Here is a 14,100-nt window from a genome sequence, read left to right on the forward strand (position 1 = left end):
AAGATATCAACGTTTCAAGAGATTATATAGTTTATGGTAATATATATATATATATATATATATATATTATGGTAATAATTATAGAAAATGGAAAAGTCTAGACACAAGCTAGGTAGCATTACTTTTTAAACACACAAATCACAAATTGTAATATTTAATAAATCCTTGTTATGGGTGAAGCATTGTTTTGGCAATGCCTTTGGTGACAGAGCATGGCTAAAAGGTAACATTTACGCTTTCGGCTCCCTTTCCACAACTGGTATTTTGAGTTAAAATTTTCAGTATAAAGGCAAAATGAGACGACTTGCTTATCCCTCCAGGTTTTTATACCCATTAATTTACCAGAAGTTCAGAGCTTCCTTTTGGCAAGAGGAAATGTTGTCATATTGGAAAAACCACCAAACTATCACCAATACAGTATGTCCACATTTTCTTTAGATGGGATGAGAATGGGGCTTGAACCTTTTGCACTTGACAATGTGCCTTTTCAGAGCAATTGAATGACCTGCGAAATGCTGTGAGGAGCATCAAATGCAGCCCAGCTAAAGGATCTTGCCACTGATGGCCTCCTTGGCCAAGCTTTGAACCTCACAGGCCGACCAGCCAACAGCACATGTGCAGAGATCCACACTGAGGCGCTGCAGTAGCGTCTGTGTGGATTCTCCTACCCTGGAATCTGGTTCTGTGATCTGGTGTCAAGGATCCGGGTCTCACTAGCAGCACAGAGCACCTATTCTAGCAGCTGAACCTTTTTAATACAGCCCCTGAAGCAGGAAGCCAACCCTTCTTCATCCTTAATCACGTGTCTGGAAACTGGGTGACTCGTACACAGGATACAGTCCCTTGGCCATACATTTCTCTAGGAATTCTTAGAAGGAAGCCTTCAACATTCTAGGGTAGCTGTGTCTGGCAGCTCTGTGCATTTGGAGAGAAGCTGGCGGAAATTGCCACTAAGATTGAAGTCCTGGGATGATATTTAAAGTACCAGCAAAACAACCAAAGCTTTAAAATATCTACAACATCATATTTCTTTGAAAAAAAGTTCATTTGGGGACCAATGTACAAAGGGGTCTGTAAAATAAGAGAGAAGGTTTAAACAAGATCTTGATTTTGAATGGTGGCTGCCCAATATTTGAACCAAGGTAGTGACTGAAACTCCATTAGAAAAAAACCATGAAAACAAACAAAAACACGAGGCTGTATAACATAGGAAGCTTTAATTGTCTTGCATTCATGAAACATTTTGAAGAAATGTTTGTAATTAATAAATTACTTTGATATTGGCATTGTGACCTAGAAACTTTACAAACACCCGCTGTAAGCCTAGACGAGTAAATGAGGACGCCTTTCACTCTTAGGTTGGACAAGGGGGGAAAACACTGCAGTTCTGCACATTTCCAGCAGGGGTCAATATGTTTTCATCATTACATACGGAACGCTCCCAGGAAGCAGCCGCAGTGTTGATCCTAATTGGAGCAGACACAAGGATCTTCTATAATCCTCTGACATCCTTTTCAAATAATAATTCTTAGGTGGGTGGTGGGCTGGTGGCTGCAATGCCAGTGCGAGGCTTCTCCACAATGAAGCCTAACCATTGTCAATTATTTTTGATGTATGCTAGCTTAACTTAAGTCTCCTTCTGACTGGCGTTTCCAGCCCACAGAAGGGTATTCCTCCTCCTAATTATTGAGACACAGTGCCCAGGATGGTCAGAACCAGTGTGCTATTTTGGCTTAATGTGCTCTCCAAAACCCATTCCCTCTTCCCAGGCTCCTTGTGCTTTTCCCACTCAGCACAAAGAGAAGCATATGCTTTCAGTCAAGTATCTTAGGAATGGTTTACTTATAACCTTAATTGCTGAGGCCATTTGACTTAACTCATTATATGCCAGTCCTTGGAAGCAATTAGAGACGTCCTGAGTACATATGATTATAGTCGCGTGCATACATCTTCCAACAGTTTGGTAATCACAACTAAATCTGCCTTGTCTGTGCACTCTCTAATAATTTGTTTAGGGGTTCTGCCAGCTGTGATATGTATTAAGGGAACCAATTGTCACCCTTTGTTTGCATTTTAAAGACTCTTGGTTGCCCGAGTCACAAATTGTTAAGCAGAAGGCATTCTCTGAGAAAATAAAAATAATTCCTGCTCCCCCCTACAGCTCGTTCAATTTTTACTGTCTTTGGCCCTGGATACAGTCCTTTCTGTGGATCCGGGGAGTGAATGTCTCCATGTAGAGACATTTGCAGAAATCTGATTCTGGAGAGCCAGGAGTGTTGAGCAAGAATATATTACCAGGACACTGCAAAGATGGTTAACTGCTTGTGTGCTGGTGCCGGCACCAGGGAGAAGGGGGAGCAGTCACCTGGCAGCGCACAGCGCCCTGAAGCTCAGTGAAAGCAAGGCTTTTTACCTGAGGCCCTCACACCTCTCTCTAGGTGGGGGTTGGGGAATGCCTTTTGGAAGGTGAAATACAAGCTGCTACAGAGAGCATGGCAGACTGGTGGGATTTAGAGCTTGTACCAGGTTTATAGAGAGTTGGGGGAAAGTTCCACTCCATGTAGAGAGGCTGATGGGTTCCTAATAAGATCTTTTTGTCACATACCAAACTGGTACATGCTTTTTATACATGTAGGTGCATTTTACACACCTAAAACTGTTGATGTTTCTTTTACTGTCAAAGATTTCCAATATGCTTTAAAGTTCACATGGCCATATTTAAGCAAAGCAGGTGATAACATCCTTTGATGAGATCACCCCATTTCCTGTCTTTCAATTCCATATTTATGTTTAAAACAAAAAACAAAAACAAAAAACGTAAGAGCCATCCTCAAATTCAGGTTGAGGTAGAAGGCTCACAGAGCAGGAGTTGCTGAAGAGGCCAGGGCTGATTCTGTCTTGGGTCTGACAGCTACCCGATAGGCACTCTGCCTCTGATGGAAAGTCAGGAGAAGCTGGGGAGAATTTTGCGTTCAGCCTTGGCCGTTGCCAAAGACAGATTAATTTCTCACTTTTTCAGAAAAAGTATTATTTACACGAGTGTAGAAGTAGTTCCCCACAGAGGAATGCATCTCTTAAAAATAAGCATTTATTTATTTGCTTCCTTAGTGTCTATAATGCCAGAATCTGCTACCAGTATGGGACTGTATTGATGAATAAAACAAGCTTGGGCCCTATTCCCATGAAGGTTACATGCTGCTTGCTAAAATATACATGCTTTCAAAGTATGTACGTTCTAAAAAAAAAAATCCCCAGTATATTTTTATTTCCTCACTTCACACATTTGCTTCTTCATATTTAAAATGTAGGCTGAGACACTCCTTGCATTCTTTGAAGGTGAAAAAAAATTATGACTGCAGGGTGAACTACAGAATTTTGGTGACTGCAGAATTGCTGCAAAGCTGTAATTGGGAACAGAGTGGATACAACTGGTTTGCAAATAATTAACAGATTAGAATGCTTTTTAGGAAGTTCACTCATTCATAAAATGGAGTAATGTGCCTGTGGAGCAGCTGACACTAGAGTTCAAGACTGCCTACCCCTCTGCAGGAGGCTGTGATAACTCAACATGGCCATGTCTTGTTCTCACAGCAAGGCTTCAGGAGAACCAAATGGGCTCTGCCCTTCTAGTCCTGACCTTACAAATTAGGAGCAGTGAGAGGAAGTAGCTTCAAAATTACTCTTTAAGACTTGTGTGCATTTTTGTTCTATCCACCGAGTTTACTGTTAAATATGGAAGCAATCTTAAAGGAGAGTAAATTGGTTTTTTTCGTTTGTTTACTCAAATACATCTCAAAGTTCAAAGACTGACCATGTCTGCATTTAATTAAAACAACAACAACAACATAGTGTCGAAAGTTGAAGTGAAACCCAGTTCTTGAAGCTGTACTAGGTCTTTGTTTCTTGTTAAGGTGGTTCAGTTTTCAAGACGTCTGGATGCTAGTACCTTGGCCGTGTATCCTAGACTCTGTGTAATGGTTAGAGTGTTCTTATCAAACCTCAACTTTGATCTTTCACTTTTCCTCACTTAAAGGAAAACAGCAGCTACTACCACCTCAGGACCAACATACTAGCTAGTGAATCCCCTCCCCCATTGACCATCTTTCTTTCCCTCTTCAGAAGATGTGATTGATAAACAATGTTTTCTGCTCGTGTTTACCTTGAATTGGTGAATACCTACCACCAATTACTAGGTGTCTTGCATTGACAGCTTCCTGGTTACAAGAAAAGCCTATGCTGGGGAGGTCATAGATCTAAGGGGAGAACTTACTGCTGTATTGCTATATGAACATGATGTCAAACTATTACCTTGGAAATAGGTTTGTGTCTACAGATTAATTCGATGCTTAGCCTTGTCAGAGAAGCTTCTGGTTGAGGTGGGCAATACTTAGTGCAGAGACTTGTGTAAGTGTTGAAACCATAGGACTGTTGAGTGCTCAGCCTTAATGGAGCATTTGTCTCTTAAACCCAGTCCCAAAGCGTATGGACCAGCATGGAAGAGATGCGGGAAGGAGTGGAGAATGTAAGAGCTTGGGGATGGGTAGGGATGCTATGAAAATCTGTCCGTAGGCTGTGTCCTGTCTGTTGCACTCATAAATACATAGAAGAAATAGCTGCCCAGGTAAGACTGGGCCTGTCCACATTCCATCACAGAGGGAAGAGGGATACATAAGGCCCACTCTCACCTGAGGAGTTCTAGGCAGGGGCATATTTTACAGGGTATAGTCACTGGTGATGCTCATGTTCAGGTAAATAGAGCCGAACCTACCTGCACTCATAGAGACAACCTTAATTAAATGCAATAGACTGCAAAGAAAAAAATGGTATGTAGAGTCATGAAACCCATTGGAAAGAAGAGGAGGTTCCATAGGAGGTGAAGGGGATGCGGGAGGACATGGGAGAATGTGATCAGATTACATTCTATGTATATGTATGTGTGTAATAAAGTTGTGAAGGAATAAATTAAAAAATATGTACCCCCCCACAAAAAAATACCTCCAAATTTCAAAAGACATTTCAGAGAGATATCAGAAAATCCAGGCACACCTTTGTTTCTGAGTTTGGAACTTTTAAGGAAAGAGGTTACTGTTTTTCTTGATGCAGATTTTCTATTTCTGGACTTTTCACTCCTATTTGCTGGTACACTCCTCACAAAAGGAAGGAAAATACCAACAGAGAAACTGCTGTTGCTTGGGTTGAGAGCCTCACTGTCTGGTTTCTTGAAGATCTCCTAATGCTTGGGTGTCCAGTAGGAGTGCATAGCTCTCTGTCCTTATGGAACTGCTGATTTTCTTGGTTTGCTGCAAAGGTATTGACAGTTATAAATCAATTTTGAAATAAAAAGAATCGATTATGTTGGGGTTTTTCTCAGATTGCCTGGGTTGAACTTTCATCCAGAAGCCAAGAGAAATGTTTAAGGAACAAACATTGTTGGGCATTATTATGGTAGAGTGCTCTTAAGAGTTTTTTGTTTGTTTCCAATTTTAAGATTCTAACAGAAGAGTGAGTCTTATTGTACCTTGTTATGCCATGTTTAGTTGATACCCCTGGGAGGCCTGCTTTCTTTCTGAGGAGGAAATGGAGGAGGAGTGGATCTGGGGGAGATCTGAGGTCGGGGGTCTGGGGACTGGGAGGAGTGGAGGGAAGGGAAACTGGGGTCAGGATGTATTGTATTAGAGAAGAATTAAAACAAAACAAAACAAAACAAAACAAAACTTACTTTAATCTTAGTGAGGTCTTCCAACTAGATGTGGGACAAAGGTGTCATGTGAAATCTTGGTGCTGGTTAAAGTTTGTGTACATGAACCAGTGGGCAGTAACTCAGACACTTAATTATACTTTGGCAACCCAATATTTCAACATTATAGCTCCCATTCTTATATTGTTTTCTGACAGTAAAGAAAAAGTTTCATTTTGATTTTTAACTTGCAGTTGACCAATTTACTTTATCTGCTGGGGCACTCAATTCAAATTTGAGACCCATCTATAGCAAACACCACACACACACACACACACACACACACACACACACACACACACACACACACTATGTATATATATACATATATATAAAATAAAATATATATAAATATTAATATATATTAGAAATGTGTTTCTAGCTTAACTTTAGCAAATCTCTCTTTATTTTATTGTGTTATTTGATTTTATTTGTTTAATATTTTTGAGACAAGATCTCATTATGTAGTAAAGTCCTGAATGAATGTGTATTGTTTTACATGAACATGGTTATGTCAAGGACCCTAATACCTCAAACCCCTGGGAGTGTCAAAGCTTTCCATGGATGTGACTCAGAGGGATGTCAAAGGCTTCCTCACGCCTGAGTGTGAATGTTGACAGAGTGCAGGAAATGTCCACTATAGACTTTTTTCACAATGGATGTTTGTGGCCTACAGACTTCTCCCCTCCAAAGATGCTCCTAGGAGATCAGCTTAAGCTGCCTCCCTGTTCAGCTGCATTAGATCGCACTGCATCTTTGTTTATCTGTTTGCAATAACCTGTCCTTCCAGTTCAACTGTGTATGATAAAGACGCTGCACTGTTTATAAACAACCATTTATCTAGGGTGCTGTATCTTCTCCATCTGAGAGCCCAGACCACCTTACCCCAGCTTTTCTGAGTCCATGTGCCTGTCATTTTTTCATTCCCCCATCACCCCTGGCCAGGGTTCCCAGACCCAAGCCAGGCAAGGACACAGCAGTCCAGGTTGGCCTAAACTTACTGTACAGCCCGGGCTGTCTTCAAACTTTCAATCCTCCTGCCTCAGACTCCCAAGTGCTGGGATTATAGATATGATCCTGTATGCTTGGTTTCTATCTTACCTTTTAAGATTTTTTTCTTTATTACTCTTTCATTTCCCTTGAACTATATGTGTTCATATAAGTCATCTGAATTAGATTCTTAGGTAAGCATCACACATTGTACATAGAACAAGCCCATGATGTAGTGCATAAGTTAGGAAGTCATTCAGATGTAAAGAAATAAATATTTAATGTAACCTAAATAAAGATGCAGATATTTGTCACATCTTGACATTGATTTGGAAGGTCACAGGAATGAAAGCATGGGTAATTGAGATTCTCTTTGTTCCCCTCCTGAACATAAGACAACTGCAGTCACTAGGAACATTATACATGGCATTTTACAGAGGAATCAAGTGGATGGGATTCCTGTTAGACTGGCCTGGTCTACATAGCAACTTTCTAACCAGCCAGGATCATGTGCTATCAGATTTCATCTTAAAAAAATTTCAGATTTGAAGAACACATAATCTTATAGTTTCAAAGTGTTCAGCAAGCAGTAACCTATGTAAAAATTAAAGTGTTACATAGTTTAAAATGATAGAAGCAAGCATAAAGAGAAAATACTTCAAGAAACTGGAAAAATTAAGTATTACATATAGAAACAGATTTGAATGGTAGCTGGCATTCACATGCTTCCAAAACAATGAAGCTTAGACAATAAAGAATAATGTTTAACAATCTAAGAGAAATAATTAAAAGGAAGATTGAATATACAATTATATTTCTAGTAGAAATATTCACAGAACAAAGTAAAATAGAAAAAAATCCCACATAATAATTCACAATTCATCAGTAGTAGATCTGTTTTGCAAAATACTAAGAAATTTCTTGAGTTTGAAGGGAACGACAGAACACGAGAGCTCATATTTATAGGAAAAATGAAGAATTTCACACATGATACAGAGATGGTAGGCATAAACTCTGTTACTACTAATTGCAGACTGATAGATTTCTATGTCCAACAAGAGCACATCAGGAATCAAGGAGCTGAGCTGACAGCAAAAAGGAAAGAGTAAGTCATCTTCCGTGGGAACAATTTGGACACTTGCTGGAGATGAAGTTCATCTATTGGGAAAGCAGAGCCAATGTGGTAGTGTGTGTGTGTGTGTGTGTGTGTGTGTGTGTGTGTGTGTGTGTGTGTGTGTCTACAAAATTTATTGGGATCAGAGAAGGAAGGAGGGATGCAAGAAAAATAATTTAAGTTCACAGAAACAGAGACAAAGGGACGAGATTGCACAGAACACCTACACAAAGATCTGCTAGACAGATGGGGGCTGTTAAGCTAAAGCTGCCTTTTGTCGAATGCGGTCTTATCAAGAAGGGCCTGCCTTAGTACTTCAGTGAGCTGAGGAATTGGCTGGAAACAGTCTGTGGGAAGCTTGGCCTTTGTGAAAGTGGTGGACCAGATAGGCTGTCGTAGGCTGTTAGGTGATTATGCTCCAACTATGCAGCAGAAAACACAAGTGATGCATTTTCACACCTTTTCTCAATAAATGAGGAAGTGATGAGATGGCAGTCATGTAAGTGGAGAAGATCTGACTAGCATCGTCAGACAACTGGACTTTTTGGTATTTTTGCATTTCTGTACAGAATACCTACATAATGTGCATTCATTTCATATGTGTAAGAAAAATTCACCCAAATAAGGGCTGCACTGTCCATAGAGTATGTCATAAAATTTCCAATGGACTGAAATCTTATGGGATAAGTTTGATAACAGAAGATGTATTAGAAATCAGTAATAGGATATCTTGATGGCCCCAATAATTTGGGCTTTAAACAGCAAACATCCAAAGACCATATAAGTAAAAGAAGAAGTCACAGACAAAATTATGAAGTATTTGACATGAATTAAAAATATGATGATTAACAATAAAATGTGGGTTCAGGACCAGCTTTGGCTATAGAATAAAACCCTGTCTCAGAAGGCCAAAAATAAATACACAGATAAATACACAAATAAATAAATAAAACATGACATGTCAAAATTTGAAAGACAGGGGGCTGGAGAGATGGCTCAGTGGTTAAGAGCACCAGCTGCTCTTCCAGAGGTACTGAGTTCAATTCCCAGCAACCACATGGTGGCTCACAACCACCTGTAATGAGATCTGGTGCTCTCTTCTGGCATGCAGGTGTACATGCAGGCAGAACACTGTATACATAATAAATAAATAAATCTTTAAAAAAATTGAGAGACAGAAGGAGCTAAAGCAGTGCTGTAGGATAGCTTACTACTCTGTATGCTCATCTTAGAAAATCACAATGCACTGGTAAATCATCAATAGACTGAGAGTCAAAAAGAATAGAAAACAAAATGTTAATCTAGCAAGTGAATGGAACCAAACCAACATCTTGCATAGCTATTCTCTATCTGATAAAAAGACTTTAAATCAAAATTAATCACAAGAGCTAAAGAAGGCAGTATTTTTTTTAATGAAGATAACACTTAATTGAAAGGACATAACAACTGAAAAAATATATACATAAAATATTTGGATTCTTAATATATTAAATAAACACTGATAGACAGAAAAGTTCAATTAGATTCTAATACAGTAATAGTTGGTGATTTCAATACTCAATTCTCATCTTTAGATAGGTCATGAAAATTAAAAGTGAACAACAGCAATAAAAACCCTACAGATAAAATTACTCATAGATCTCAACTGAACATAACATGTGTGTGTGTGTGTGTGTGTGTGTGTGTGTGTGTGTGTGTGTGTATATATATATATATATATATATATATATAGAGAGAGAGAGAGAGAGAGAGAGAGAGCATCCCATTCAATAGACACAGAGTAGAAATTCTTCACATGATCCAATAGATTTTTCTCCAAAAGAGGCCATATTCTAGGCAATGTACTAAGCCTTACCAATTAGAAGAGAATCAAAATATTTTATTGTGTCTAATCAGTATATATTGCAATAAAATTTGAAGCCAACATCAGGAAAATGTCAAGAAACTATACAAATCTACTGAGAGTAAGCAATACATTCTTGAATTACTAGTTAGTCATTGATGAAATCAAGGAGGAATTTTTAAAGTTCCTAGAGCCAAATGAAAATGAAGAATGGCTTGCCAGAACATGGTCATACAGCTGATTCAGTCCTCTTAAAGATCCCAGATAAACAACCTCAGTGTACTACAAAGTCTTAGATAAATGAGAACAGTCTAAACCCAAGAGCAACATATGATAAGAAATAATAAATATCACATCAAAAGTAATGAAATGCAGACTAAAATAATACCACAGAAATTCAAACAAAGGGATGGTATTTTCACAAAAAGAGAGGACAAATTTTTAGCCAAACTAACCAAAAGGAAGAGATGGAAAAGAAGAAATTACTAGAGATTCTTTTGAAATATAAAGAATTATTAGGTAGTACTTCAAAACATATCATATTAAAACTGAAAAATCTAGAAGAAAAGGATAAATTCTTAGACACTTATGACTAAGAAAATGAATAAGGTTTGCCAACTAAAATCAATTTAATAAGATCTACCCCAATAAAAGCAATGAGCAGTTTATCAACATGATTGAAGCAATAATAAAAAGTCCCCTAACAGAAAATTTCAGGGACAGATAGATTCATTGCTAGATAATACTATCCACAAACTGTAATATAAAACCAGGAAAGAATACAGTCAAACTCATTTTATAAAGTTAACCTTCCCTGGATTCTAAAATTGGAAAAGGAAACAATAAAGAAAACTAAAGGCTAATTTCCCTGTCAAACAGAGAGAAAAATTCTCCCTAAAACTTCTACTAGCTAAATTCATGGCCATATCAAAGGGATTATATACCATAACCAAGTTGATTTCATCACAGAGATGAATAAAATTTGGCTAAAAATGCAAAATCAATACTTGTAATTCAAAATACAAGTTGATGAAAGGACAGAAATTGTACGAGCATCTCAAGACTAACAGAAGAGGCCATCAAGAAGCTCACCACTCCTTCATAGTAAAAGCCTTAAAAAACTAGGGATAGAAGAAACATACCTCAACATGTAAAAGACTGTTATGACAATTCATAGCCAACATGGTGGTAAATGGGGAAAAACTGAGAACATTTATTTGTCTTAGTGTTCTGTTGCTATGAAGAGACACCATGACAATGGCAATTCTTTTTTTTTTTTTTTTTTTTTGAGACAGGGTTTCTCTGTGTAGCTTTGCACCTTTCCTGGAACTCACTCTATAGCCCAGGCTGGCCTTGAACTTACAGAGATCCGCCTGACTCTGCCTTCCAAGTGCTGGGATTAAAGGCGTGCACTACCACTGCCTAGCTCGGCAATTCTTATATTAAAAAAAAAAAAAAAGCATTCAACTGGGGCTTGCTTACAGTTCAGAAGTTTAGTCCATTCTCATCATGGCTAGGAGCATGGCAACATGCAGGCAGACACAATGCTGGAGAAGTAGCTGAGAGTTCTACATGTGGATCCATAGACAGCAGGGCTAGAACTGGATTGGGCTGTTGAAACTCCAGCGCCTACCCCCAGTGACACTTCCTCCTGTAAGGTCACACCTACTCCAACAAGGCAACACCTCCTAATCCCTCTCAAGTAATGCCACTCCCTAATTACCCAGCATCCAGTTACATGGGGCCATTCCTATTCAAACCACCAGAGCATTCCTTCTGAGCACTGGAATGACGCAAGGGGGGTCTACTCTCTCCATACTTGTCCAACACAGTACTCATACTCCTAGTTAGAACAGTAAGAGGGTGAAATAAAAGGGACACAGATGGGAAAGGAAGAAGTTCATCTGTGTCTGCAAGGGACATGAGCCTATGTTTAACAGATCCCAAACACCCACCAGAAGGCTCTCAGTCCTGATAACCACATTCAGCAAAGCAGCACGATACGAAAAATCAGCAATATGTTTTATATACCAATAACAAACTTCCAAAAATAAAAAAAAGTGAAGGAAAAGAATCTTATTCATGATAGCTTCAAAAGTTACTGAGGAGTAGACATAAGTACAGAAGTAAATAGCCTCTATAATGAAACCTTTAAGGCACTGAGCAAAGAAATTCAAGAAGACACTAAAAACTTTCCATGATCATGGATAGGGAGAATTACTATTGTGAAAATGACCATATAGGTGAAAACAATTGGCAGAGTCACTGCAAGCTACATATAAAACCCAATAATATTCTTCACAGAACTAGAAAAAAAAACCCTAAAATTCACAAAGAAACACCAAAGACCCAGAATAGCCAAAGGAATCTTCACTGGAAAGAGAAATGTTTGAACTATAACCAATACCTGATTTCAAATTATACCGTAGACCTATAATAACAAAAACAGCATGGTCTAGTACAAAAACTGGCATGCAGATCAAGGGAATAGAATAAAGTACCCAGCTTACACATACCCCTCCTTTTTTAAAAAAGGTGTCAAAGACATATGTGGAGAAAAGTAACCTTTTTTGTAAAAGGTACTGAGAAAATTCTCTTTATACCTATAGGGTAATGAAATAAATCTCAATTCTCACTCTGCATACAAGTAAATTCAAATGAGTCCAAGACATTAATGTTAGCCTGAAAGTTTGAAATTTTTAGAGCAAAAAGAAAAAAAAAACAAACCAAAACAAAACAAAAAAACCCTTCAAGGTATAGGGAAGGAATTTCAGAAGCAGTCTCCAACACCATAGAAAATAACCCCTAAATAAGATTATGTAAAGTTTAAAAGCTTCTTTACACCAGAGAAAACATTATCAAAGTAAAGAGATGGCCTACAGATGGGAAAAAGTCTTTACCAACTGTATTGCAAACAGGGGATTAATATCTAGACTACATAAAGAACTGTAAATGTAAGAACTAAGTAAGTTATTGCAGTGAAAGCAATGTTTTTGGACATGCCAGGACCTTTGCACACATGAACTCAAAGGGCCTGTGGCATAAATGCATACATAATATTTGCACAAGATCAAGCCAGCCCAAATCCTACCATGGGTTGGGCAGGGGTGTCATGAGTTACCGTTCCTGCATAAGGAGCTATCCACAGCCAATGGCTTCTGGAGTGAGTCAGTTTACTTCAGGGATGCAGTTGCTGAGAGCAAAGACATGGTTGAGTAGAAAGCCCGACACCCATGCACACTACAGAACTATGTAGGGGTATAAAAAGAGCACATGAAATTGAGAGAGAAAAAGAGTGAGGAGATTTGGGAAGAATTGGAGAGGTAGGAATGGGGGAGTGGCTTTGATACAAATACAGTATATTCATGTATAAAATTCTCAAACTATAAAAAAAGACATTGGGACAATTAAAACCAATACAAATCAAATCATCCAATCAATAAACGAACCAATGAACTGAATAGACAGTTCTTAAAAGAAAGTACAAATGGCCAACTAGTACTTGACAAAGTGTTCAACAGCCTTAGCTGTCAAGTAAATGCAAATTAAAACTGCTTTGAGGCTCCACCACATCCTAGTCAGAATGTCTGTCCCAAAGGGAACAAATGACAGCAAATGCTGTCTGTCGAGGAAGCAGAGAAAGTGGCAATGTACACTTACTCATGCAGACACTGTGGAAATCAGTACACAGATTCCACACAAAACAGAAACTAGCACTACTGTGTAACCTAGCACTCTTGGACATTTACCTAAAGGACTCTAAGACAACACGTACGTGTCAGAGTGTGTACCACTATGCATTTCTCTGTCTCTCTGTCTCTGTCTCTGTCTCTGTCTCTGTCTCTCTCTCTCTCTCTCTCTCTCTCTCTCTCTCTCTCTCTCTCTCTCTCGTGGGTGCTTGGGATTAAACTCAGATCCTCACACTTGTGCAGCAGACACTTTACTGACAGTTATTTCTTGAACCCCAATCCCAAATTACAGTAAATCTCTTCGCTAACTAGAATACAAGGTCCATCTTCTGCCAACCAGGTGTATAGGAGAGTCTGGTAAAGGACGCTTACGTAAAGTCTTCAGCCAATGGCACTCTTTAAGATGATATACTGAAAGCCTTTCTCGAGATTAGGAATAGCAGAGAGATGATCACTCTTGTTAGTTCTATACATGACTATCCTGGAACTCTGACCTAGTGAAAAGAGGCAAGAAAGATAAAAAAATTTATAAAAATTGAACATTAAATTCTCTTATTGTCTACAGAGAAAATCTAAGAAATAAAACCAACCACTGCTATTCATAAAGGGATAGGATAATTTTGTATAGTATGGTTTCAATATATGCAACAGTTTTCTATATATTAGTAACCAACAATTGGAAATTGAATTAATACCACAATTATGAACTACGTAGGGAGAAATAACT

Source organism: Peromyscus californicus, unplaced genomic scaffold (genome assembly GCF_007827085.1).
Source record: "Peromyscus californicus insignis strain IS unplaced genomic scaffold, ASM782708v3 Scaffold_9__1_contigs__length_137607984, whole genome shotgun sequence".
NCBI lineage: Eukaryota > Metazoa > Chordata > Mammalia > Rodentia > Cricetidae > Peromyscus > Peromyscus californicus.